Source organism: Megascapheus bottae, chromosome 5, assembly GCF_031878675.1.
Source record: "Megascapheus bottae isolate mThoBot1 chromosome 5, mThoBot2.hap1, whole genome shotgun sequence".
In the NCBI taxonomy this organism is placed as follows: domain Eukaryota; kingdom Metazoa; phylum Chordata; class Mammalia; order Rodentia; family Geomyidae; genus Megascapheus; species Megascapheus bottae.
The window spans coordinates 42814662-42839533 of record NC_143513.1 but is presented as its reverse complement, the minus strand read 5'-3'; the positions used below and the strand labels follow the sequence as shown (position 1 = coordinate 42839533).

The 24872-nt window shown below is 43.5% G+C and overlaps 1 protein-coding gene and 1 pseudogene across 21 annotated transcripts in view; both read left to right on the top strand.

The window, feature by feature from the left end:
- The first annotated feature begins 6016 nt into the window (after positions 1 to 6016).
- Nrcam (neuronal cell adhesion molecule) overlaps positions 6017 to 24872 on the top strand; it is a 266290-nt gene continuing 247434 nt past the window's right edge. For 9 of the 21 annotated variants that reach the window (XM_090333011.1, XM_090333020.1, XM_090333022.1 and 6 more), the window contains exon 1: positions 6364 to 6512. The gene's annotated coding sequence lies outside the window, so the exon portion shown is untranslated. Of the gene's footprint in view, positions 6105 to 6362; positions 6513 to 24872 lie in introns of those variants that run through there. The other 12 variants (XM_090333018.1, XM_090333016.1, XM_090333013.1 and 9 more) reach the window with 4 other exon arrangements.
- LOC150063299 (elongation factor 1-gamma pseudogene) lies at positions 20726 to 22080 on the top strand (annotated as a pseudogene).

Genomic DNA, 24872 nt, shown 5'->3' with positions numbered 1-24872 from the left:
TTCTCAGACTCCTGAATATCTAGATCTAGGTGCTGGAGCTCACAGTTGGCCTTAAACTCATGATCTCCTGCCTTAGCCTCTCAAGTGATATGTTTGTAGGCAGGAGCTACTGTATTTGGGGTTTTTGGGGGGTTTTTTGTTTATTTTTTTGTTTTTTTCAGTGCTGGAGATTGAATGCAGAGATTCTGCATGCTCAAAAAGTTTTCTTCCAGGCAGGTGCAATGGCTCATGCCTGTAATCCTAGCTATCCAGGAAGCTGAGATGTGAGGATCGTGGTTCAAATCCAGCCTGGGCACTAAAGAATGTGAAACTCTCATCTCCAATTAATCACTAGAAAACAGGAAGTGAGGCTATGACTCCAGGGGTAGGGTGGTAGCCTTGAGCTGAAGAGCTCAAGGCTGAGTCCAAGCCCCAGGACCAAGGAAAAGAACAAAGTTCTTCCAATGAGACATATTCTCAGTCCCTTAAGCTCCTTTAGAGAATTACAGGAATACTGTGTTGCTAGGTACCAGACAAAAATATTCATCAATATTCTGGTTTCTGTATGACATGTGCCCACATAGCCCCAGAGTGTCACATGGAATTCTGTGATTGTGTGCAGATGGCAAGGAGAAGCATGGAAAAGAAACCAGGGTTTTGTATCTGTGGAAACTTTCCATTGCCTCACTGGTCAGGTGATATTTTAAATGTCATCTCCTATTATTACTTATATATTATGAATGTATAGCTGTGTATCCTATTATTATCCATTACGAGGACTAATCACTCACTGTGAAGCAGTAGGAGCTGTGGGACAGCTGAGACCATGGCTGGCAGCCAAGGAAAGAAAAGGAACAGCTCTGGGTGATGTGCAGCAGACAGCCGGGCTTGGCTGTAGAAACTGAGTGTGACTCGGGTGTGTAGTAGCTGCTGCTGGAGCTAATGTCACACAAGTCATACTGATGTCTCATGTCTCCTGATTGCTGCTTTATGCAGTATCATATCTGCCTCTTGTGATGATGGCAGTTGACCATTTTGACCCTTTCTTTCTCATGAAATAAAATTTATTTTTGTGATCAGATGCAAAATTAGATTATTGAAATACACTTAAAATCACTGTATCGGTAATGAATTTGGCAGAGTAGCACAGGAAACTGTTCTTTCCCAGTTGTGGGTGTGGAAATCAAGCACAGCTTGACTGAGCCTTCTGACTTGGCACCTCCTATGAGGATGCAAAAAAGGAATGAACCTAACTGGAATCATTTCAAGGCTTTGCTGGGGGACCACTGGCTTCCACTTACCTGATCACAGCAGCATTCAGCCTTTTTCTGGCTACTAGACCAAAAGTTTCAGCTCTTCAGAGGCTTCCTCCAGTTCCTTCCTCTGTGAGCATCTTATAGGACAGCTTACAATGTGGCGGTCGGCTTCCCTCAGGACAGCCAGCAAATGAACAAGACAGATGTCTTTTCATAACCTATCATCAGCCATATCCACTGCTTTGACCAATGAGTAGGTATAGGCCATAGGTCCTATAGTTTGGAACCGGAATGTTCTGCAAAGGCTCTGGCTTGGGGATCTTGGGAAGATGTGGGGCTCGTGTGAGGTCTTCATGTTCTGGTGTTCCCTTAAAGGAGATAGTGGGACCCCAACTTCTTCCCCTCTCTCTTGCTCTCTAGTCACAAGATGTGAAACTTTGCTCTATTTTGCATAGGGCTATGATGTGCTGTCTCATCATAAACTTAACAGGAGCAGGGCCAACAAATCTTATGGACTAGAACCTCTGAAACTGTGAGCTGAAAGAAACCATTTCTCTCTATAAGTTGATTAGGTCAGGTATTTGTTAGAAGATGGAAATCTGACTTATTAAGTACTCAAGGGTAGGGAATTACACTAGAGCATGAATTTCAGAAGGAGAGGCTCAATGTGAGCCATCTTAAAAGCTGCCTGTGATAACAGCTATGCTTTTTGACAATATTGGATTATAATGCCCTTTCCAGTAAAAAGGATTTTAAAATTACTACTTTCAACATGTATCTGTCAAAACTCTAATGCATGTTGACCTGTCACAGAATCTCAAGATAATAATCCACTCTTGCTAGGAACTACCATGTGTTGTTTCTAGTGGAACACATCTTTAGAGCTCCAATCTCTCTGACATAAAATCTGACTACCTTTCAGACCTACAGCATAGATGTGGATTAGGAAAATTATTAATAAATTTAAAAAATTGGGTCAGGAGTGTGGCCTTGTGGTAGAGTGCTTGCCTAGCATGCACAAAGACCTGGGTTCAATTCCTTGATATCACATATGCAGGAAAAAGCTGGAAATGGTGCTGTGGCTCAAGTGTCAGAGTGCTAGCCTTGAGCAAAAAGTATCCAAGGACAGTACCCAGGCACTGAGTTCAAGCCCCAGGACTGGCAAAAAAGGTATAAAAATATTAATAAAAAATAAAGCAAGGGGTCAGGGGTTTAGCCTAGTGGTAGAGTGCTCACCTAGCATGCACAAAGACCGGGGTTTGATTCCTTGGTACCACATACATAGAAAAGCCAGAAGCGGTGCTGTGGCTCAAATGACAGAGCTCTAGCTTTGAGGAAAAAGCCCAAGGATAGGACTCAGGCCCTGAGTTCATGCTCCAGGACTGGCAAAAATAAATAAATAAAGCAAGGGAAGAAAATAGTAGAAAAGGAAAAAGAAGAGAGGAAGAATTCTGAGACACAGGAATTGCAAAAAAAGAGGAGAGAAGAAAGGCTAAAACATATTCATTGCTAGTACCACTGGGGGGCTCCATGACTTTCTGAAGTAGCTGTCTTAATGCAATGACATGCTGATACACCCATCAAAATAAACAATTAAGTTCTCTGTGCAGACTCATTGACAGACAGCCTGTCAAGGTGGTTAAGAGCTAGGCTCTGAAGTCAGCCTTGAATCTGTGTCTACTACTAGATGTGTGACTTCTGCACATCACTTAACCTTGGTTGCTTCATTTCCCAAAGGGAATGTTAATAGTCCACAGTGTACAGAACTGCCATGGGGTAACGGAGTGAATAAATGCAGAGTGCTTACAATAGCACAGGATCATACAAAGGTCTAAGGTTTTTAAGTCCTCATTTGAGCTGGAACATAGAGCGGAGCTTGGCAGAAGGAATGAAGGAAGAGAATACAGTAGACGAGTGAAGGGAGAGGAAGGATAACAGGTAGGAGGGGCAGGTGATTGTGTATATCACTGGCATTGTGCAAGCCAAATCAGAATGTCTCCTGCATCACCTAGCAAACCAAATAGACTGCACTGGAAAAGTCCTTTTGCCCACTCAGGCATCCTCCTAATCCTTTTTGAGGCCATTCTATTCCCCTCTCCCTCCTCGCCTCCCCCCCCCCACCTTATTCTCTCAGGAGATTAAGCCCCAGCCATCTAGGCTGCATTGAAGTTGAAACAATGCACTGGAAATTAAAATTATACAATTTTAAGTTATTATAACCATTATATAACAGAATGATTTACTGTTATTTTGGGAAGTCTTGAATACTTTTTTATATTTGTTTCTTATTATTATTAAAAAGGTGATGTACAGAGGGGTTAAAGTTATATAAGTCGGGTAAGGGGTAAATTTCTTTTGAATAATATCATCCCTTCTCTCGTTCTCTCCCAGTTGATTTATTCTTAGTTTTTATTTCATGCTTTGAGTGTGATTTTTATTATCTTCAAAGAATTTTCCTCTCCTGCTTTTTAAAAAAAATTAACCATGTATTTATTTGATACCTTATCAAACAAATACTGTTCAAATTAGAATTTGCAGAATACTTATCCTCTAGTTACTGTCCAGTACTTAAAATTGGTCCTGGAAGTCACACTGTGAATTAAGTATTGATTTTCTCCCTATAGAGATGAGGAAAAACTGTATGTGGAGAACCTGTTAGTAGATGCAAACACATCTATCCATCTTCCAACAATCAGAGTTTCTCAGAAGCATCCTGTCTCATCTGGGGCTTTACTAGGATTTCATGGACCAGGACTGGGGCCTGTGGAAAAAGAAGTTCACATAAAAGCTCATAAAAACTGCTGAAGGGGGGGGCATGGCCTCAAAGATGGGGAACAAATGATAGGGCAAGAAAAGACAAAGGTGTAACTCTCTCACAGGTTCATCTGGTGGAATTCAAGGAAATGGAAAAGGAAGGGAATCACCAAGATAACTGGGTAGCATGGTGTGGTTGCTCACAGTGGCTGAGTGAAGGGACAGTAATGGGAATCCAGGGTGCTGAGTAGAAGGATATGAGAGGGCACCCAGGAGCCCTCAAATCTCTCTCAGCAGCGACTGGCAGTGGAGAGGGACCCAGAAGGCCTGCAGTCCTTCAGACAGGTGGGAAAGATGAAGTGCTATGAGTTAGGATGGTTATTTGTGGCTGCATTTGTGTTGGTAGGAAATCAGGTCACATATACATAAATAAGACACATCGTGTCTTATTTAATGTATCATAAAAGTGACTTTCTGGAAGTGGAACTGTGGCTCAAAGTGGTAGAGCACTAGGCTTGAGTGAAAGAGCTCAGAACACCAGCCAGGCCATGAGTTCAAGACCCACAACTGACAAAAAAAAAGTGACACTTTTTGGAGCCAGAAATGTAAACAGATCAATAAATGAAGACAAGCACTATTGTACTAAAACACACAAGGACTGAGGACCAAATTCACAAAGAAAAAAGCTACTGAGTTGAAGCCAACATGTTTATCAAATAGAAGAGAGGTGGATGAATATTCTAGGCAGAAGCACTCTGGTATGATTAATGTTACGGTATTTTCTTCACTGGAAGATGGGGAGGTAAATTAAGAATAGACTAAAAAGCACACTAGGTTTGGGGAGAGGGGAGCTTAGAAGTTTAAATAAGAATACAAGGCAGTATTTAGTATTTATTTAGAAAGGTATGTTAGGGGTACACTTGGACAATTAATTCAGAAGTGTGGAGTACCTATTCAATGTTCATTGCTATAGAAGAACGAGGGAATAAGGAAATAAATAGCTTGAGAAAAGACTCAGTCGTCAGAGATGGCACTATTGTTTCAGGAAAACTGAAGGAGGTTGTGTGTAGCCAGCAGCAGGGGAAAGGAACGAAAGCTGATCCCTTGATGCAGAAGGCTGTGGGTTGAAGTGCAAGTTTAAACTGAAAGTTAGAGCAGGGCAGAGGAGTTGTTGGTACCCTGAGGAATGACCCAGGTCCTTCTCCATGCCAGAATCCTGCCCTAACACCTGTCCTGAGGCTGCAGGGGCTTATGAGAGACTTTCAAAGTTTTCTTGAACTAGACCAGAGAAAAGTGAAGGAAGCAAGGGATCAGTAGAGCTGGAGTCTGAAGTAAAGGATGCAGTCTGGCAGTGGTAACTGGGTCACTGGAAGGCAGTAGGTGGCCCAGGTCTGAAATACAAAGCCAGGCAACCTGGACGTCCTGGGTGGGTGGGTGGGGTGCAGTGGAATGGGCTGTGGAGCCAGTGCTGGGCATCAGCGTGCGGTGTTTACTCCAGCATTACTCTAGAAAAAATTATGTCGTTCTTACATAGCTAAAACCAACGGAACAATACCTCCATAGTATTTCCAAATAAACAAACTAACCCAGTTCGCTGGAGCTAGAAATTCAGTGTCCACCACAAACAGGCAGCATCTGCTCCGGGCTACCTTTTGGGGGGCTGTTGGCAAAGAAAGCTGACATCCACCCCATCTCCAGCAACCCAAGGCGAGCGTTTCCAAGACATCAAATCCTTGAAAAGAAAGGGAGAAAGAAGAGGAAGAAAGGGAGAGGAGAGGAAAGAGGGAGAGCCTGTGGGGGAGGGGGTTGGGAAGGGGAGAAAGAAGCAGAGAGAGAGGGGGAGGGAGAGGAGAGGGAGAGGAGGAGAATATATATGTGTATATATATGTATAGGAATATATATATATATTCATATAATATCATGCTCCACAGACCTCCCACAGAAGCCTAAGCCTGGGAGACAGACATTTAAAAACCACTTTTTTTTTTTCTTCTGGGACATCCAAGTCACTGTAGCCCCAGAACCCTCCCGTCCTCGAGGTTCCCCCCACCTCCACCAGCATGGCCCGCACACACTCGCCAAGCACTGGGGAGGTTGGTGGCATGGCTGCTCAGGTGAGGGGCCACCCAGGGCCGGGAGGCGCCGGCGGCCGGAGCCCATTCGCTGGCGTGGCCGCCCGAGGGGAGAGGGCAGGGCGGGGTCGGGATTGGCTGGGGTGTGGGGGAGTGGGGGAGAGCCGGGGTGGCGGGGACGCGGCGGAGAACCCTGAGGGGCGGGCGCGCGACGCCGAGGAGCGGGCGCGGAGGGCGGGGGCGCGCGCGGGCGCAGGGCCAGCTTCGCCTCTCCAGGGTCGCCGGCGGACGCGCGCCGCAGTCCCAGTCTCCGAGGCGCGGGCGCGAGGGACAGCGGCCGAGGCCACCCAGGCCGGGCAGCTAGTGGCGACAGCTCTGCCGACACCAACGACCTCTGCGCTTCAGGGTCCGGGGGTGGTACTGTGGCTGCGCGCTGGGCCAGGCGAGAACGTGAGTAGCTGCGAGTGCTCTCGTGTGGGGGAGACCCTCGGTGCCGCCCGGCGAGAGGGCTGAAGGGGAGGAGGGCGCGGGCGGCCACTGCCTTGTCACCGGGACACCGGCTCTCGGGGGTCCACCCCAGTGCTCTCCGCTCCGGTAGCGTCCACCCGGGGGACGGAAATGGCTCGCCAGCGCCTCTCCCCCTCACAGCCTTTGGACGCAGCCGCGGGGGCTGAGCTAGAGGAATGGGGGACCAGGGAACCCGCGCCCTGGCGAGGGCACCGCGCACACACGGCAGTGCCACGGCTGGCCGGGAGGGCACCCGCCACCTCCTCGGGTCTGCGGCCAACTTCTGCCTCCTCGTCCTCGCGCCCCACGCTTTCCGGGAAGCTCCGCTGGAGTCTGGCTGTGTGCTGTGGGGCGTGCCGCGGCTGCAGGGGGCTCGGGGCGCGGGGGGGGGGGCACGGCCCCGGCGCAGGTGGGCGCGGGGCGCGGGGGACCCCGCCCGGAACGCCCGGGCGAGTGCGCGCTCTGGCCCCCACGGTCACCTCTGGGCGTGGGCTTTGTTCGGGCGCGCTTACACCTGCGCGGATCCCCCAGTTCAGGGGAGGCTAGACCGACTGCCCTCGTCCACTCCCGCCGCCTCGGAGAGGACTGGAGAGCGGCGGGGGTCTGGAGACACTGAGGACCCGGGTTGGCCATACTTGAGGAGGGGGCTTTTTCTTTTTCTTTGGCCTACAGGTGTGGGCCCAGCCGTCCCCGCACCACACCCAGCCTCAGAGGCTTGGGACTGGAAAGATCACTGCCCAGGCTCCCTGTGCCGGGATCGGGCCGCGCGGGGAGACTGTACGGAGCCGGGGAGTGACTGCCGGCGCTCCAGCATCCCTCCAGCTTTCAGAGCGCCATCTGCCCGGGCGGGCGCCGCCCGGGTGCCCGGCACGCCGCGCGCGCGCGCGCGCGCGGGCGGGCTCAGCATCCGCGTCCCCTGCGGTGCCCTGGGCCCGGGCGGAGCTCCGAGAGGGGGTCTGGGCGTCGCTATCGTGTGAGCGGGCCAACCGCTATTCCTCCTTAGAGGCGGCAGGGTAGCAGGTGCTAGAGGAGAGTTCCCGGGGGGGCTGGGAAGCAGGTCTCTCCCCTCCGGCCTGCGGGTCAGCTCCCTCCCGAGCCCGCGTCTTTGGAAGGCTGGCCAGTCGTGGCAGGGACCCCGGACGCAGACCCTCGGTCCCGGAAGGCAGAGGCTCCCATCCGCGGGTCTGTGCGGCCTGGCCCTTTCATGCCTCAGATTCCAGCAGGAAGAGATGGAGCCCGCTGCCATGGGGCAGGCGGCTTTACTTCTGCCCCAAGAGCTCCCCCTGGGGTTGTTCGGAGAAGGAACAAGGTGGCCACTGCTTACAAACCTACATGCTGTGGCATTGCTGTGGAACTGCTAGTCTCCTCGTGGTCATAGTTCTCCTGAGTGAATGAGACCATTTATAAAACAACTGGATGCTTTCTACCTAATGGGACTATAGGTGAACATTTTGAGAGCTTTAAATCACATCGAATTCCCACACTATTTTAAAATGTAGGAGACGCTGGCTTAGATAAACCAAGAAACTTCCTCAAATGCGTTTTTTTTTGGGGGGGGCTTCTAATTAATTTAGCCTAAAACTTGAGTGTTCAAACCCAAGAAGGTACAACACAAGCCTATTTAATTCTGATCCCTGCAAATTTCATGGTAGCTGGAGATAGTATAATTGAGAAGACTTGTGGATAATCTTTTTATTCCCTCTCTCCTGTTGCCCCTAATTCCTTACAAGTTCTTCTGTTCCTGTTCGCTTTTAAGCGTGTGAGTTGTTAGCTCATAATCCAACAGAAGTAACAGAAGTGTTCTTGGTAACAGAACCCCCTGTAATTATAGAGATGTTCTTAGCACATCACACTTTTAATGAAACTTAGAAAAAAAGAAAAGGGAGTGTTTCTATTTTAGTTTCATAATCCTTTCTAGGCTGCTTTGACTGATGATGAGATATTCTTCAAATTGGAGGCTGATTTTGAATAAAATCCTAGCACAGAAACCTACAAAAGCATTTAGTGCCTTAAATATATGGGCATGAATGCTGCATATGCAGAGATACTAAGCATGAACTAGAAGAGAAGAATTTGTGTGAAAGTGAAGTCAGCTGTTTCTAGCACAGCTTTTAGAGTCATTATAATGAATCAATTGGAAAAATGAGATCGTGTTGCATTTGTAATCCTACTGACTCATGATCTTCTTTCTACTTTATTACAGGAAAGTTGCTAAGCATTTCACAGGTTCCTGGAGTTATAGAGCTGTAATAGAACAGGCACCGTTGTATCTACTCCTTTGAATTTCAGGAGAGTAATGGTGATGAGAAGTTGCCTGGTCCTGTAATACAGGGTAGTGATTTACAGAAAGTAAATGCCAGTGTCACATACTGCATCATTGTTACTGTAGAAGTGACAGTAAATGAAAACCAAGCCATCTATAGATATTGTCACAGTGTTGACAATAAAGGCTGGGTGTGAATGCTTTTGGAGATTTGTGCCAGAGGATGGTAAGCATGTGCATACCTGGTTTGTAGACAATTTCCTTAAACACCTCTTCAAATAATGATTTTGTGTAAGTAATTGGTTGAATAGCATCTGAGATATTATAGAGGTGTAGAGGGACTATTTAATAGATATTTAAGCAACTTTTCTCTGGAGAGATCAGTTCATAAATATCAACTGAACTCATGGCCTCCCATTCTAGACTCAGGGTAAGATGATGATGAGTGCAACAGTTTCTGTCCTTGGGAAAGGAGGTTAATATTAATTTTATCATCCATGACTATATTACCACACACTTCCAGCCCTCACACTTTATTTTATATACATGAATAGCTGGATGATTTTGCACAAACTAAACACATCGATATTCCAGAACAGAGTGCAATGGACTTCTGAGAAAGCCCCCTGTGGTCCCTACCAGTGACTGCTCTCCTGGAGGGTAACTACAGACTGTCATGAGAGGTCCTCCCCTTTTCCTTCCCTCCCTCCCAAGAAATACCTTCATGGTATTTCTTGGATCTCCTCTACATTAGCACTAATGCAAATAGTTGTAGAGCCCTGTATTCTTTTTTTTTTCTTTTTTGCTGTGTCATGGGGCTTGAACTCAGCCTGGGCACGGTCCCTGAGCTCTTCAGCTCAAGGCTACCACCCTTCCTTTGGGCCTGGGTGTTGTTCCTGAGCTCTTCAGCTCTAGGCTACCACCCCACCTTTGAGTCAAGCCCTAATTCCCATTTTCTAGAGGTTAATTGGAGATAAGAGTCTCAGGTCCTTTTGTGCCCAGGCTGGCTTTGAACCTTGATTCTCAGATCTCAGCCTCCTGAGTAGCTAGGATTAGAGGCGTGAGCCGCCATGCCCCGGATAGCCCTGTACTTCTTAATGTTCTTGCCTGGCCAAGGACTCTGAGAGTTGTTTCCACTGGGATTTCATATTGTTTTATGCCCCCCCCATCTCTCTTCCTCTCTCCCTCTCTCTTTTTCCCTCTCTTCCCTACCACTTTCTTGGTCTCTCCTACTAGAGATTGAACTCAGGGCTTTTCACTTGCTAGACAGAACCTCTACTATTTAAACCATACATCCAACCCATTTTTCCCTTGGTCATTTGTAAGGTGGTGGCTTCCTTTCTTTATGCCCAGATCAGCCTAGATGGTGATCCTTCTTCTTGTAATTCCCTGGGTGGTAGAGGATGATAGATATGTACCACCACATTTGGCCATTGTTTTGAGGGGAAGTCTCCTGAATTTTTCTGTCTGGGATAGCCTTGAACCTAGATATCCAGGTCTTTACCTCTCAAATAGCCACTGTACATAGTTTATTTCCCATTTTTATGTGTTATACAATCAGAAAAGAGGCAGAGATCCTTTATCATCTATTACATGAGCAGTATCAAAGAGAATGGAATGTTTTCAGTTTTCCATATTCTTATAAGCATCAATTAGGTCTACAAAGGGGTTTCATTATGATACATAGATAGATGCATACAATGTACCTTGATCAGATTCACTCCCTCTGCTCATCTACATTTCTGCAGGACAGTTCCTTTTTGAGAAGGATGACAACCAGAGCAAATTGAAGTGAAAACATAGAGCTCCTCAAGTATTTTTCTCCAATGGAAAGCTTTCCATATGCTCTTAGCCTTCACTCTCAGATGCTTGTGAAGAAGAAGTGATTTGAAAAAGACTGAGATTTACTTAAAATGTCTATTCACTATCTTTAAAATGTAATGTTTTCCTGCTAGAAAGAATCCTGAATCTTCCTGGCAGGTAAGACAGAAGAGAGGGGAGAGGTAGAGAAGGGGTGACATTGTCAAAAAAACAAATGTACTCTTTACATGATTTATGTAAACCTCTTTATAATTAAACATTAAAAAATGACAATTAGGGGCCAGGAGTTTGGCCTAGTGGTAGAGTGCTTGCCTCGCATGCATGAAGGCCCGGGTTCGATTCCTTGGTACCACATACATAGAAAAAAAAGCCAGAAGTGGTGCTGAGGCTCAAGTGGTAGAGCTCTAGCCTTGAGAAAGTCCAAGGACAGTGCTCAGGCCCTGAACTCAAGCCCAGGACTGGCAAAAAAAAATGACAACTAATAGTGATAAATAACAAAACAATTAACATTTAAAAATTAAAAAAACAAACAAAAAAGAAGGAAAAAGCTAAGGGTAGGAATTTAGTAGTTTGTTTTATTTGTCATTGTCTGCTGAAATGAATGAAATCTACTTAATTTGGCATCAGAGGCTGACGCTTCCTGACTCCAGATGCCATAAATTATAATTACAGATATTTAAGGTATACAACTTGATATTCTGACATAGGAATATATTGTGAAATGATTATCGTAAACTAATGAAGGTATTACCATCACTTCACGCATTATCACGCCAAGTAGTGAAAACATTTAAGATCTATTGTCTTAGTAGATTTCAAGAATGCAATAAATTGTTACTGACCATAGCCACCCGTGTGCAGTAGATCTCCAGAATTCATTCCTCCTTGTATTCTCTATCCAACATCTCCCACTCTCCACCCACATCCTAGCCCTACTCTCTGGGAACTACCATTCTCTGCTTCCCTGAATTTGACTGGCATTTCTTTCCCTTCCTTTTTTGTTTCTTGTTTGGGAATGGGGGTAGTACTGGGAGCCCTTCAGCTTGCTAGGAAGTGCTCTATCACTTTTTGTGACTGGTTTACTTTGTATGTATCTTCAACTTTTTTCCACGTGTCAAAATCATCTTCCCTTACATACATACCATATTCTGTATATATGTCACATTTTGTCTGTATGTTTTCCTCATGTTTTTCATGTATACCTGGGTTGCTTCTACCTTTTTTTTTGTTGGGATAATGTGTAGAGGGGTTACAGTTACATTCGTCAGGCAGTAGGTGTATTATTTCTCACACATTGATACCCCTTCTCATGTTTTTGTCCCCATTTCCTTCCCCCCACTCCCTTTTAATCATCTTGTTTCTACCCCTTCCCTTTTGTATTTCAATAAACAAATAAATATATATACAATATACCAGGTAACAAAGTCAGATACAGTAACAATATGACATTAGCCATAAGGGCAAAAGAAGAGAAGAGAGATAACAGTACATTAAGAACAACAATCACACAAGATATGGGGTTTGGACTCTGAGCCTGGGCGCTGTCACTGAGCTCTTCAGCTCACGGCTAATGCTCTACTACTTTGAGCCACAGCACCACCCCTAGTTTTCTGGTGGTTAATTGGAGATAAGAATCTCACGGACTTTCATGCCAGTGTTGGCTTTGAACTATGATCCTCAGATCTCAGCCTCTTGAGTAACTAGGATTACAGGCATAAGCCACTAGTGCCCAGCTGCTTCTGCCTTTTTCCTGATTGTATGATGATGATATGAATATGGATATATTTACCTGTTGGGATCATTGCTGCTTTCAGTTGTTTTGTGTGTGTACTCAGAAATTAGACTTATAAAGTCATATAGTCCTTGTATTTTAGTGTGTGTGTGTGTGTGTGTGTGTGTGTGTGTGTGTATCTGTATGCTGGTCCTGTCCTCATGCTTGAACTTAGAGCTAGGGACCTGGACGCTGTCCCTTAGCCTTTTCATTCATGGCTACTACTTGAGCCACAGCTTCACTTCTGGCTTTTTGGTTGTTAATTGGACTTGTGCATCTCCTAGTCTTTCCTACCCAAGTTGGTTTGAATGATGACCCTCAGATCTCAGCTTCCTTAGTAGCTAAGATTACAGACATGAGTTATGGGTGCCTGGCTATTTGGTTTGTGAAACTATCATACTGTTCTCTGCAGCAGTGGCATCATTTTGCTTTCTGACTGTGCGTGGGAATTCCAGTTCCTACACATCTTTGCGAACATTTGTTATTTTCTGTTTTCTTGCAAGTAGCCATCATAATTGGTATGAAATGCTGTCATTTTTACTCTTTAAACTTGTAATTCAAAATGCCTTGTATTGTGAACAAGTCAATCACAAGGTCTTTTAACTTTCTGATTTAACTTTTATTAATTAGAAGATATACAGACAAGTTCCCATAAGTATTGACTCACCACACTCCCTGTGCAGAGCATGAAGTAGATTCTGTAGATTGTAACACATGAATGTTGGCTTTTTGTAGTGTTGAATTGGAGTATATATGTTTGTGGGGAACCTGTGCCAAATGCTTTTGCTCTGAGAACAAGATAAATTAGTATATTTTTGTTTTCTTGCCTCAAAAGGACATTATTATTTTTAATTCAGATCAACAGCAGTTTTGCCCCAGGTCTGAAAATAGATAGGAGTGTTCCTTCCACTGAATGGTTAGGAATGTCCTGGTGTTATACATTACCAGGCTGCATTGGGCATTTCTCTCTACCATTGAATCTTCAGAGATGACAGCATAAACCTTCACCACCCAATTATAATTGCCTAGCTGAGCTGATAAAAAGGATGTGGTGTCAATTTAATTGACCTATTTTGCTGGCCTACAAGATTGGAATTCCAAATGAGAAAAACGAAATTAACAGTCTAAGGGAGAGTTTCCCTCAGATGACTACTAGGGAATATAAGAAATGCTAATGCTAAAGGACACAAATTGACAACAAACTAATACTCCTCCAGTGCACATGCTGCCTGAATGCATTACACCATGCAGGAATGACAGTCTTTTTTTGCATCATGTACTCCCTAATTTTCTTCTGGATTTCCCTGTTCTAAAGCACCATTTGGTTCACATGAGAATAAAAAAGTATCAGTTACTATCAGGCAAAAATGATCCTTTAAGCATTTTTACTATTAAGTGCTAATAGAAAGTAGTATATATATTGAATACATATATTCACACACACACACACACACACACACACACACACACACAGTTAACTTCCATGAAGTGCATGGTGTATTGACTCAAAATCCACTATAACCAGAATGATCTATTCCCAAGATGATCTGAGGGAATACTGTAGGAGGTCTTCTATTGGGTAATATGTAATGAATTTGCTTTATCTTTCTTAAGTAGGCTGAAACATTCAAAAAATTCTGTGTAAGTATTCGGGGTGATGATCTTTTTTTTTTTCTTCCAAATTTCAACTTTAAAGCTGATTCCCTGCCACTTTGAAATGCCCTTGGCATTTGAATGGTATGATTTATAGCATGAAGTTTTTGGGTTTTCTTCCTTCCTTCCTTCCTTCCTTCCTTCCTTCCTTCCTTCCTTCCTTCCTTCCTGTCTTTCTGTCTTTCTTTCTTTCTTTTAACAAACACCACAAATCCACAAGCTCATGTTAAGCACCCTGAACAGATTTGTCCTCAAGGGGAGTGGAAAAGTACGAATCTTCCACTAATTCTGCCTTAAGGTAAGGATGGAGTGTGGAAGAGTTTCATCCTGGGTAGCTTTGGTTCTTTGAGGAAGGACGGCTTGTGAGCAGAGTGAGCAGAGCACACTGCTGCCTTCCAAATCCTGGTGTGCCTTTTCAGTCCCTCACCTCAATAGAGAGCCGAAAGGACAAAAGTGAACAAAGGAGGCCTGTTTTGCCTGCCCCACTTGCTGGGCTGTTGTCTTGGCCCTTTTCAGAGAAGGGGTGGGGGGGGAGTTGGGTCAAAGTTGAAGAACGCTGAAAAGGAATTCAGGCTTCATGTCGGAATTTGAATTATAGCTTCGGTTTGAGTGCTGTGTCTATTAGTTTGAATAGAAAAATTTTGAATCTGTGGAAGCTTAAGTGACAGATGGTGTTGGAACAACGAACATAGGGCTGGATGGCATACCCGAAATGTTGAGTGCCCAAGCAAGGCACTCAGTAAACATCTAGTTAGCTGACAAAAGTTTGGAAACTGTAGGAAGTGCAGTTTGATGCTGAACAGCACATAAAGAAGTTGGGCTGTGTGAATTAAGGGGAGGAGAACTGACTCTGGCATACTCTCAGATGCACTCTTTCCTTCTAATTACATTGCAAATATTCTTTTGACTCTTCTGCAGCTTTCCACTTTACTGTCTGGTGGAATAAATACAGAAGTGCCCAACCTACATCCCTTTGAAAACTGTGTCACAGAATTTTGGTACTATATGTAGAGTATTTTGATACGTGACAATTATAAATTTATTATAAACTTTGATTAGCCAGTATGCTCCCACCATATGGATATAAATTTTTTTTGCCAGTCCTGGGCTTGAGCTCAGGGCCTGAGCACTGTCCTTGGACTTTCTCAAGGCTAGAGCTTTTACCACTTGAGCCTCAGCACCACTTCTGGCTTTTTTCTATGTATGTGGTACCGAGGAATTGAACCTGGGTCTTCATGCATGCTAGGCAAGCACTTTAACCACTAGGCCAAACTCCCGGCCAAATTTTTAAAGAGTCATTTTGGATTCTGGTTCTAGTAGGGGGTCTATCAGTCATATATAATTGAAGTTTTTAGTATGGCAGTAATTTGCCATTCAGTTTAGTAAGCAGCATCCAGCTAGCTATGTGTCAAATTGGAATAATGAAACAGCTATCAGGAACTAGAGGTTACTGGGATGTAAATTAAAAATTTAAAAACCTGGGAGTAGTAGACACTCCATTGAAAAAAACTTGTAGGAGGAAAAAAATGATTGTGAGGGAAGTGGTGACATTCCAAAAAGAAATGTACTCTTTACCTGACTTAGTCACTATAACCCTTCTGTAGGGGTCGGGGCTTGGCGCAGCGGAAGCGCCCTTGCCTGGCAAGCGCAAGGCCCTGGGTTCGGGTCCCGGCTCTGGAAAAAAAAGCTATAAAAGACCACTATAACCCTTCTGTAATCACCTTTACAATAACAATAAAAAAATTTAAAACTGGAGGTAGCTAGTGCTGCATAAAACTAGTGTTGAAAATAAAAATTTATCTTGTTTGAAAACTGAGAAATGGAAAGTTGAAAAATTTCCACACTTTATTTTGGCATCATTGATTTTTTAAAAAAGAACTTGATCAAGTCTTGTGTTACATAATGGGCAAAAGCCATTTTACATACATATACACACCTATATATACACATATGCATACATATGCACATATATTTTTTTAGAGAAATGACACTGATAAAAAATAATAAGAACAAAACAGTAAAGAGGAAATCCAGAGATAATCTTAAAGAAAAAGAGAAACTGAATCTGACTTTGGTACCTGGTATGTTGTATATATGTTTATTTGTTTATTTGAAAAAGGGAAGATAAGGGAAAAACAAGAAGTAATGTACCTACTACCTAATGAATAAAACAGTAACCCCCCTGTTCATCACCCCAACAATAAAAGAAAAGAAAAAGGGAAAAAAATTTTAAAATGTCATGAGTTCTTAACTAATAGAAAATAGTCTCCATTTCTACAATCCAAAACTAAAGGTATTTTACTATGGTACTTAAGGCCATTGAAGAAATTTGATGTCATATGATAGAAATAACATAAATTACCCTGAAACTGAAATGCAGTAATACTTTAAAACTTACAAGAAATATATTGAAATGATTCCTAAGGAAAAAAAATTAAAGTCATTTCAGTAAAAAACAGTTAAATTCTCTTCCATATTGGTCTTTCTTTCCAGTAATTGTGTTTTTTTTTATATCCAGGTTTTAGAAAACTATTTATGTCAAACTGTAAACTTAGCCAGTCCCTTTGAGTGATTATTCATGTCCAGCAGGACATTTCACTTTGCATAAGATTTGTTTATTTATTTTTATTGCCAGTCCTGAGGCTTGAACTTAGAGCCTGGGCACTGTCCTTGAGCTTTCTCAAGGCTGGCCCTCTACCACTTGAGCCACGGCACCATTTCTGGCTTTTTCTGTTATGTGGTACCAGGGAACAGAACGCGGGGCTTTGTATATGCTAAGCAAGCACACTACCACTAGGCCACACTCCCAGCCCCTGCACAAGGTTTATATGATGACTGAGCTTCCAAAATGTATCAGAGTTCAATTATAAAGCAACTTTCAGAAACACTGGATGAGCATTGTATTAGGTGTGGCTAAACTGCATAGCACAATAATACCCAGCACAACCTGAGCGAGTAAGTCTCCTTTTCTGATAGGATTACTCTGAAGGATAGTGAGGAAAAGTGCCTTAGCTGTAAGGAGATATTTGATAATCACTTGTTCTAGATAATCTAGACAGTCCAAGGCCCACATGAAAAGGGGGGAAAAACCCCAAACACCCCCAAAACTCTACTCATTGAGGTTGGACCTTGCTCATATAGAATTCCCCTGGTTTCAGATTGTGAAAACCCTGTCCTGGTTTCTATTCCAGTAGAGACCTAAGCTGCTTTTCTAATTTTCCCTGGCAAAATGTAGATGAGAGTCTCTCATGTTTGATGAAAGAATGGGGATAAGAATGAATGGTTGAATATATGAATATTGTTGTTTTAAGCCAGAATGTCAGGAAACTATTTGTTGGGGAAAATGGTGATGGTTTATCCTCAGCCCTGTTTGAAGAAATAGATGAAGTCAAGACCATGGAAAATCAAATATTCATAATTTCATGCCTCCATTCTCTAGATTATAACTTGTTTCCCATTCCAAATGAGGCCCTTGAGCAAGCGAGTGAAATCATTTAATCTAGAAGGGTAGTGTTTAAAATATTGTCATTGTGGATCCTCTGTGACCTCAAAGAGTTCCTCTATAATTTTCTAGCTGTGCTCACAAAGATGATTCCAGGTTTATAAAAGGCTTTCCTTCCTCTTCACTTTCTGAAACTGGTGCTTGTCATTTTCCTCTGGAAGTGTCTGGGTGGCTGCACATTGAGTTAAGTACTTTCTGAGATTGCTTTCTAGCATGTGCATTTGGAAAAACAAAACAAAACAGTGATAAAGAAACAGGGCAGAGGGCTGGAAGCATGGCCTAGTGGTAGCATGCTTGACTAGTGGTAGTGTGCTTGCCTAGCATGCACGAAGTCCTGGGTTCCATTCCCTGGAAACACATACATAGAAAAAGCTGGCAGATTGCTAGACTTGAGCAAAAAGTGTCCAGGGACAGTGCTCAGGTCCTGAGTTCAAGCCCCAGGACTGGCACTCTACTCTTCTCTCTCTGTCTCTTTCTGTCTCTGTCTGTCTCTCTGTCTGTCTCTCTGTCTGTCTCTCTGTCTCTGTCTCTGTCTCTGTCTCTCTCTCTCTCTTGTCCCTGGCCACCATGAGGTGAGCTGCTTACCACCATATTCTCCTACCTTTAATGGGCTATAACCTCTGAAATGGGAGACAAAATAAATTTCCTCAAATTGCTTACATCAGGCATTTTCTTATAGTGATAACAAACTAACACAATCAGGAATAGATATTTGAAATCTAATTGTGTTCCTTTTAAGCCATAATTCCATCTGTGGCAGTAATTTTCTGTGTCAGCCATGGCTGATTACCAACTTTATAAAATGATACAGCATGAAGTCCTTTTAATACATTAAATTACCCAATTAACGAACAGAATGTGTTTAGAAGTTTGACATAAAGGAGTTGGGTACAGTGGTACATGCCTGTATCCTTGCTATTTAGAGAGGTAGAAATTTTAAGGGTCATAAGTTACAGATCAGCCAAGATGGAATAAGTTCAAGAGACTATCTCTATAGAATAAGCTGGAGGAAGAACCTGGGTATGGTGTTGAGTGTCTGTTTTTCCAGTACTGGCAGAAAGCAAAAGGTAGGAAGATCACAGTCCAGGCCTGTACCTGTTTACCTGTTTCTAAATGAAACACTTTCCAAAAAAAGAAAGATTAACAACATAGCTTCCCCACATCTCCAAGTTTCTCTATGTCTGTGTCTATATATTTACGTATTTCCTGTACCAAAGGCATATGTATATATAAATCAGGCTGCTATCTGGTATAATTTATCTTCACCTGGGAACATAGAGGTCTGTATCTATTGAAGTCTCCTCAAGTGCATTTGCAATTCCTTACTAATCAGAAAGTTCCTGTTGACATGACAAATGATGTAGCTGTTGATATTTACTCATGCTGAAGAAAGCCTTGGGTGAACTCTCAGACAACTGCAGTCTGAATGCTGCTTCAGGGGGGCCGAGTAAAAGATACCATTGTGGAGCATTTTGAAGCTGAAAATGGTCAGTCCCTAGGAGAAGCAGCATTCCTGAGAGCTTTGAATCAACTTGACTTTGAGTTTTAATACAGTACAAACTCTAACTCATTTCTGCTTGTCCTTTGGATATGTGCTCACTGGATGTGGATAGCCACTCTTCCTTCCCACCGGCAGCACCCCTGCCTGTCTTAACTGGAGTGCTTTGTGAGGGCAATGACATTGACTAGGAGGGCATCGTGTATGACATTTAATGACCAGCTACATCCCCTCATTGTTTAAAATAATCCCAGTGAAGCGATTTGGCAGGGAGATTATTAGGAGGAATGCTGAGGGATTTACAGCTCCTTGATTTATGTGATCCATTGATTCCATTTTAAACAGATAAACCGTTTCCCAATTTAGGATTTCCTCCTGACACATACTTACACCTTGCTATGGACTTGGGCTTATTTATGAACCTGATGAGACTCTACCAGGGTCGAGCGGGAAATACTTTTGGATCATGGTTGTTTAAATTTTAGTGTAGTCTTACAGCTTCCTTTTAATGCAGAAGGCAGTGAGGTACCCATTGATTGGATATGGTATGTAAGGCATTTGTATATGAAAAGTCACCATCTCCATGAAAACCCTAGTTCTTTCAAATATTTGCTTGGAAAGGCAACTTTGTGAAGACTGTTTGAAATGTTTCTGGGGACCATTGAAAAATCTGATGATTGATTCAATTTTATTTGCAAATGTTCTAAAACAGCGGTGCTCCTTCTGTGATAAATTACCCTGCTTGGATCCGTTATATTTATTATTCAGGGTGGTTAGTCAAGATTCTGTTGTGCTAAACTTGGCATTTCAAAGTTTTATGTACTAGGCTACCTTCCTGATTTCCAGTTCTAGACAAGCAAAACCCATGTTGGGAAACGTTACTGCCTGGGAAGATGGAGGTAGGTTTGTCTTGGCTACCATACCTGTCCTGATCGTTGTCTAAGCAATGCCTCTCTAATCCCAGCTGTATATGTAGGAGGAGGTGTAGTTATGAATATGCATGTGTCACACACCTGTGACCAACAGATCCCTCCTCAAGGAATGGCAGAGTATCAGTTACTTGAAACTGATGACTCCACTGGACTCATGGCAGCTGCTGCCTGTAACCCATAGGGTTCCCTTCCCTGCCCTGACAGCTGCACATCACATCCTGCCTGCGGTCACACCACTTCAGCCACCTCAATCATCAGCACACCAAAAACAAGGGGTCCGGCTTACTGATCCCAAGATATTCCTTCATGGTCCTACGTATTACATGTAAAAGATGTCTGTCTGAATTTAGGAAATAAGATCACCATGGTCTTTTTAAAAACAAGTTATTTCTATTAATAAATAATAATCTCAGACATTCATTGGTTATTTAACCATACAGAATACCTCATATTTTGTCTTCACAAAACCCCTTTGTATTAGAGCTGGCAAGGTATTTTTCTTTGAAAAGGGCCAGATACTGAGTTTTTACACTTGGGGGCCTCTGCACATAAATGAACGAGTATGAACATGTTCCCATAAAACTTGCTTTACAAATGAGTGTTGGGATAGATTTGGCCTGGGGGGGGGGTGGTCACAGTTTGCCTACCTTTTGCTTTTTGCTATTATACTCATTTTTGAAACTGAGGCTTAGAGACTGTAACAGGTTGCACTTTGTGGCAGCACCGACAGCCCCACTCCCTTTCTCTGCAGAATCACCATGGCAGCTGAGACCCTGTACACATATCCTGAAAACTGGAGGGCCTTCAAGGCCCTCTTGGCTGCTCAGGACAGTGGAGCCCAGGTCCAGGTATTCACACCACCCCACATCTACTTTTGCCAAATCAACCGCACCCCTGGATTTCTCTGAAAATCTCCTGCTGGCAAGGTTCCAGCATTTGAGGTTGATGATGGGTTCTGTGTGTTGAGAGCAATGCTATCGCCTACAATGTGAGCGATGAGGAGCTTTGGGGAAGTATTCTGGAGGCGGCAGCCCAGGTGGTGCAGTGGGTGAGCTTTGGTGGTAGTGATATAGTGCCCCCTGCCAGCACTGGGTGCTTCCCACCTTGGGCACCATGCACAGTAACAAACAGGCCACCGAGAATGCAGAGGAGGAGGTGAAGCAAATTCCAGGGCTTCTGGATGCTCATCTGAAGACAAGGTCTTCCCTGGTGAGTGATACTGGCTGATATCACAGTTGCCTCCACCCTCTTGTGGCTCTCTAAACAGGTCTTGGAGCCTTCTTTCCTCCAGGCTTACCTTAATACCAACCGCTGGTTCCTTACCTGTATTAACCAGCTGCAGTTCCAGGCTGTCTTGGGGAGGTGAAGCTGTGTGAGAAGATGGCCTGGTTCGATGCTAAGAAGTTTGCAGTCTAAAAAAGATAACCCACAGGAAAGTAAAAGGTTCAAGGGAAGAGTAGCAGAAGGGAAAGGCTTATGAGTGAAAAGAGGAGGAAAAGGCAGCTCCAGAGGAGGAGATGGATGAGTGTGAGCAGGCACTGGCTTCCAAGCCCAAGATCACAGATCCCTTCGCTCATCTGCCCAAGAGTACCTTTGTGTTGGATGAATTTAAAGGCAAGTACTCCGATGAAGACATGCTGTCTGTGACACTGCCATATTTGGGGGAGCATTTTGATAAGGAGGGTGTGCTGAGTACCACTTCCCCGAAGAATTCACTCAGACCTTCATGAGCTGCAACCTCATCACTGGAGTGTTCCCAGCAATTGGATAAGCTGAGGAAGAATGCCTTTGCTGGTGTTGTCCTCACTGGAACCGATAATAGCAGCTCCATTTCTGGAGTCTGGGTTTTCCGAGGCCAGGAGCTGGTCTTCCACTGAGTCCAGACTGAGAGATGGACCAGGAATCATATAGGTGGCGGAAACTGGATCTTGGAAGCGAGGAGACCTAGACTTTGTTTCCAGAGTACTTTTCCTGGGAGGGGGCCTTTCAGCAAGTGGGCAAAGCCTTCAATCTTCAAGTGACCAGCTCTTGCCATCACCTAGCTGCCTTCACCTGCCCTTCAGAGAGATAGATAGGGGTCATTAAAGGAAAACGAACATAGAAAAAGCAAAAACTGTAACAGGTTAAGATATCGGCTAAATTGCATATCTAAGCTGCTAACTCAACTGACTTTTCTCCCTTAACGTAGGGTTTTAGTGTGCACTTTTACTTTATCCTGCTTTGATAAATGACAAGGGGATGGAATTTTAGTTTCTGTATGTTGACTCAAACTTCAAAAGGAAATATTGTGCAGCACTTAGTGCCCTGAAGATCCCTTATTTAGGTTACAAGAATGGCCTAATCTGATTTAGGGCACATTTCAGTTGATAGGAACACATCCTCGGCTAATTGAGTTCAGTTTTTAAAGATTCTGCAAACAATCGGATATTGTGACCATTGTCGTCAGTAGGATTATCAGAAAGCAAACGAATCAAATTTAGAACCCATGTAAGTTATTACCTTTAAAAATTGGTAAGTAGGGGCCGGGAGTTTGGCCTAATGGTAGAGTGCTTGCCTAGCATGCATGAAGACCCGGGTTTGATTCCTCGGAACCACATCCATAGAAAAAGCCGGAAGTGGTGCTGAGGCTCAAGTGGTAGAGCTCGAGCCTTGAGAAAGTCCAAGGACAGTGCTCAGGCCCTGAGTTCAAGCCCAGGACTGGCCAAAAAAAATTGGTTTGTAAAAAAAAGTTGTTTTGTATGTTGGTGGTCCATGTGTTACTTAGTAAGATACTTTTTGCTTATTCAAAATGAAGACTTGTTTTCACATACACACTGACATGCAGAAAAAAATCGACTACATTTAACACAATACCATTGAAAGGAAGTATGCCAGGCCATTTCCAGGATGGACAGCTCCTTCTGTGTCTTATTTCCATGGTAACAGTTAAGTTTCAGCTTGAGACTAATGAACCTTCAAGACAACCATCTAGTTAATGGGGTTGACCATCTCCTTTGGGAATTTGTGTGCTTCCTGATGCCAAGAGAACACCTGAAGCAAATTAGAACATGCTGCTGTGGTTTTTAAACTACAGTAAACTCAATAAAGATGGAAGTTTCTGAGTTGTCTAGAAGCAGGAAACATTTAGTTTCAGGCAGCAAATTACTGTGAGCAGGTAGACCTTAAAAATGTTCCCAAGACACCAAAAGAGCTATAGAACTCACAGCTCCTGACCTTTTAGGTGAATGAAATTTAAGGACACAAGCAGTTTACAAAAATCCCCTTCTCAGGGGGGCCAATATGACCAGTTGTTGCTGCTCAGACTTTAGTTTGGGTAGAAGTACTAAATGTAACCACTCTCTGGTGGAGAAATCAGAAAGACACCCTTGTCTGAAGGTAACTCTACCCTCTTTGGAAACCTGAAAGTCATAAATTATAAGTAAACCTTCATTCATTACTGAGCAAGCTGCAAGAAGAATAAAAACCCAACAGGTGGAAAAGTGGCGGCCTTCATGGCTCATGTAAAATGGTTACTGTGAACTGACTTGTAACAAATTAGTAGGTATGGTTGATGATTGTAGAAAAAAACTTCCTTTAAAAAATTGCTACACAGGATAATCCTACTAAAAGTTGCATTATGGTGACTCGCACCTATAATCATAGCTACTCAGGCTGAACTCTGGTGATGGTTGGAAGCCAGCTAGGTCAAATCTGTGAGACTTTTTATCTCCAATTAATCAGTAAAAAAGCTAGACGTGGAACTGTTGCTCAAGTGGTAGAGCATTAGTCTTTTTGTTTGTTTGTTTTTTTGTCAGTTCTGGGCCATGAACTCAGGGCCTGAGCACTGTCTTTGTGCTTTCTCAAGGTTAGAGCTCTACCACTTGAGCCACAACACCACTTCGGGCTTTTTTCTATGTATGTGGTATCAAGGAATCAAACCCGGGTCCTCGTGCATGCTAGGCAAATGCTCTACCACTAGGCTAAACATCCAGCCCGAGCTTTATTAGTCTTGAGTGAAAGCCTCGTAGCAATTGAGGTCCTGAGTTTAAGCTTTGCTGCTGGTGCGCGCAGAAGTAATGTACCCACTCCCTGATGAATGTAACTGTAAACCCTTCTATACATTACTCTGACAATAAAATACAACAAAAATTATACAGCAGGGTGAAGGGGGTTTTGCAGATATAAACTTGAAATAGTGAACTTTTTCTTGACTGTTTCTAGGTACTATTTCTTTTTAAAATATATTTTTTATTTATTATAAAGGTGATGTACAGATGGGTTACAGTTATATAAGTCAGGTAAAGGATACATTTCCTTTAGGACAATGTCACCCCTTCTCTCACATTCTCCCAATTTTCCCTCCAGATATGATTTTCTCAAGAATTTTCCACCACACTTCTTTCTTTTTCCTTTCTCCTTCTGGTGTCATGATAGTATTTGTGATGATTAGCTTGATGCTTTTCCTGGATACCTGGGGCTTTGCTTATTTTCAACATTCTTTCTCTCTGTGCTTTAGACTGAATGATTTCTGCTGATGTGTTTTCCAATCTATGGGGCAATTATCACCAGTTAAACACCAACAAAGCCACAAGGTAGATCTGTGGCTCATGTGATAAAAGTGCTAGCCTTGAGCATGAAAAGCTCAGGAACAGTGCCCAGGTCCTGAGTTAAAACTCCAGAACTGGCACAAAAAAAAAAAAAAGAATTGGTATCAAGTCACCAAAAAGAAATCTGATAGAGATAAAAATTCAATATTAAAGAATACTGAATTAAGTAGATAAAAATGCACAGATGTGGGGCCGGGAGTTTGGCCTAGTGGTAGAGTGCTTGCCTAGCATGCAGGAAGACCCGGGTTCGATTCCTTGGTACCCCACATACATAGCA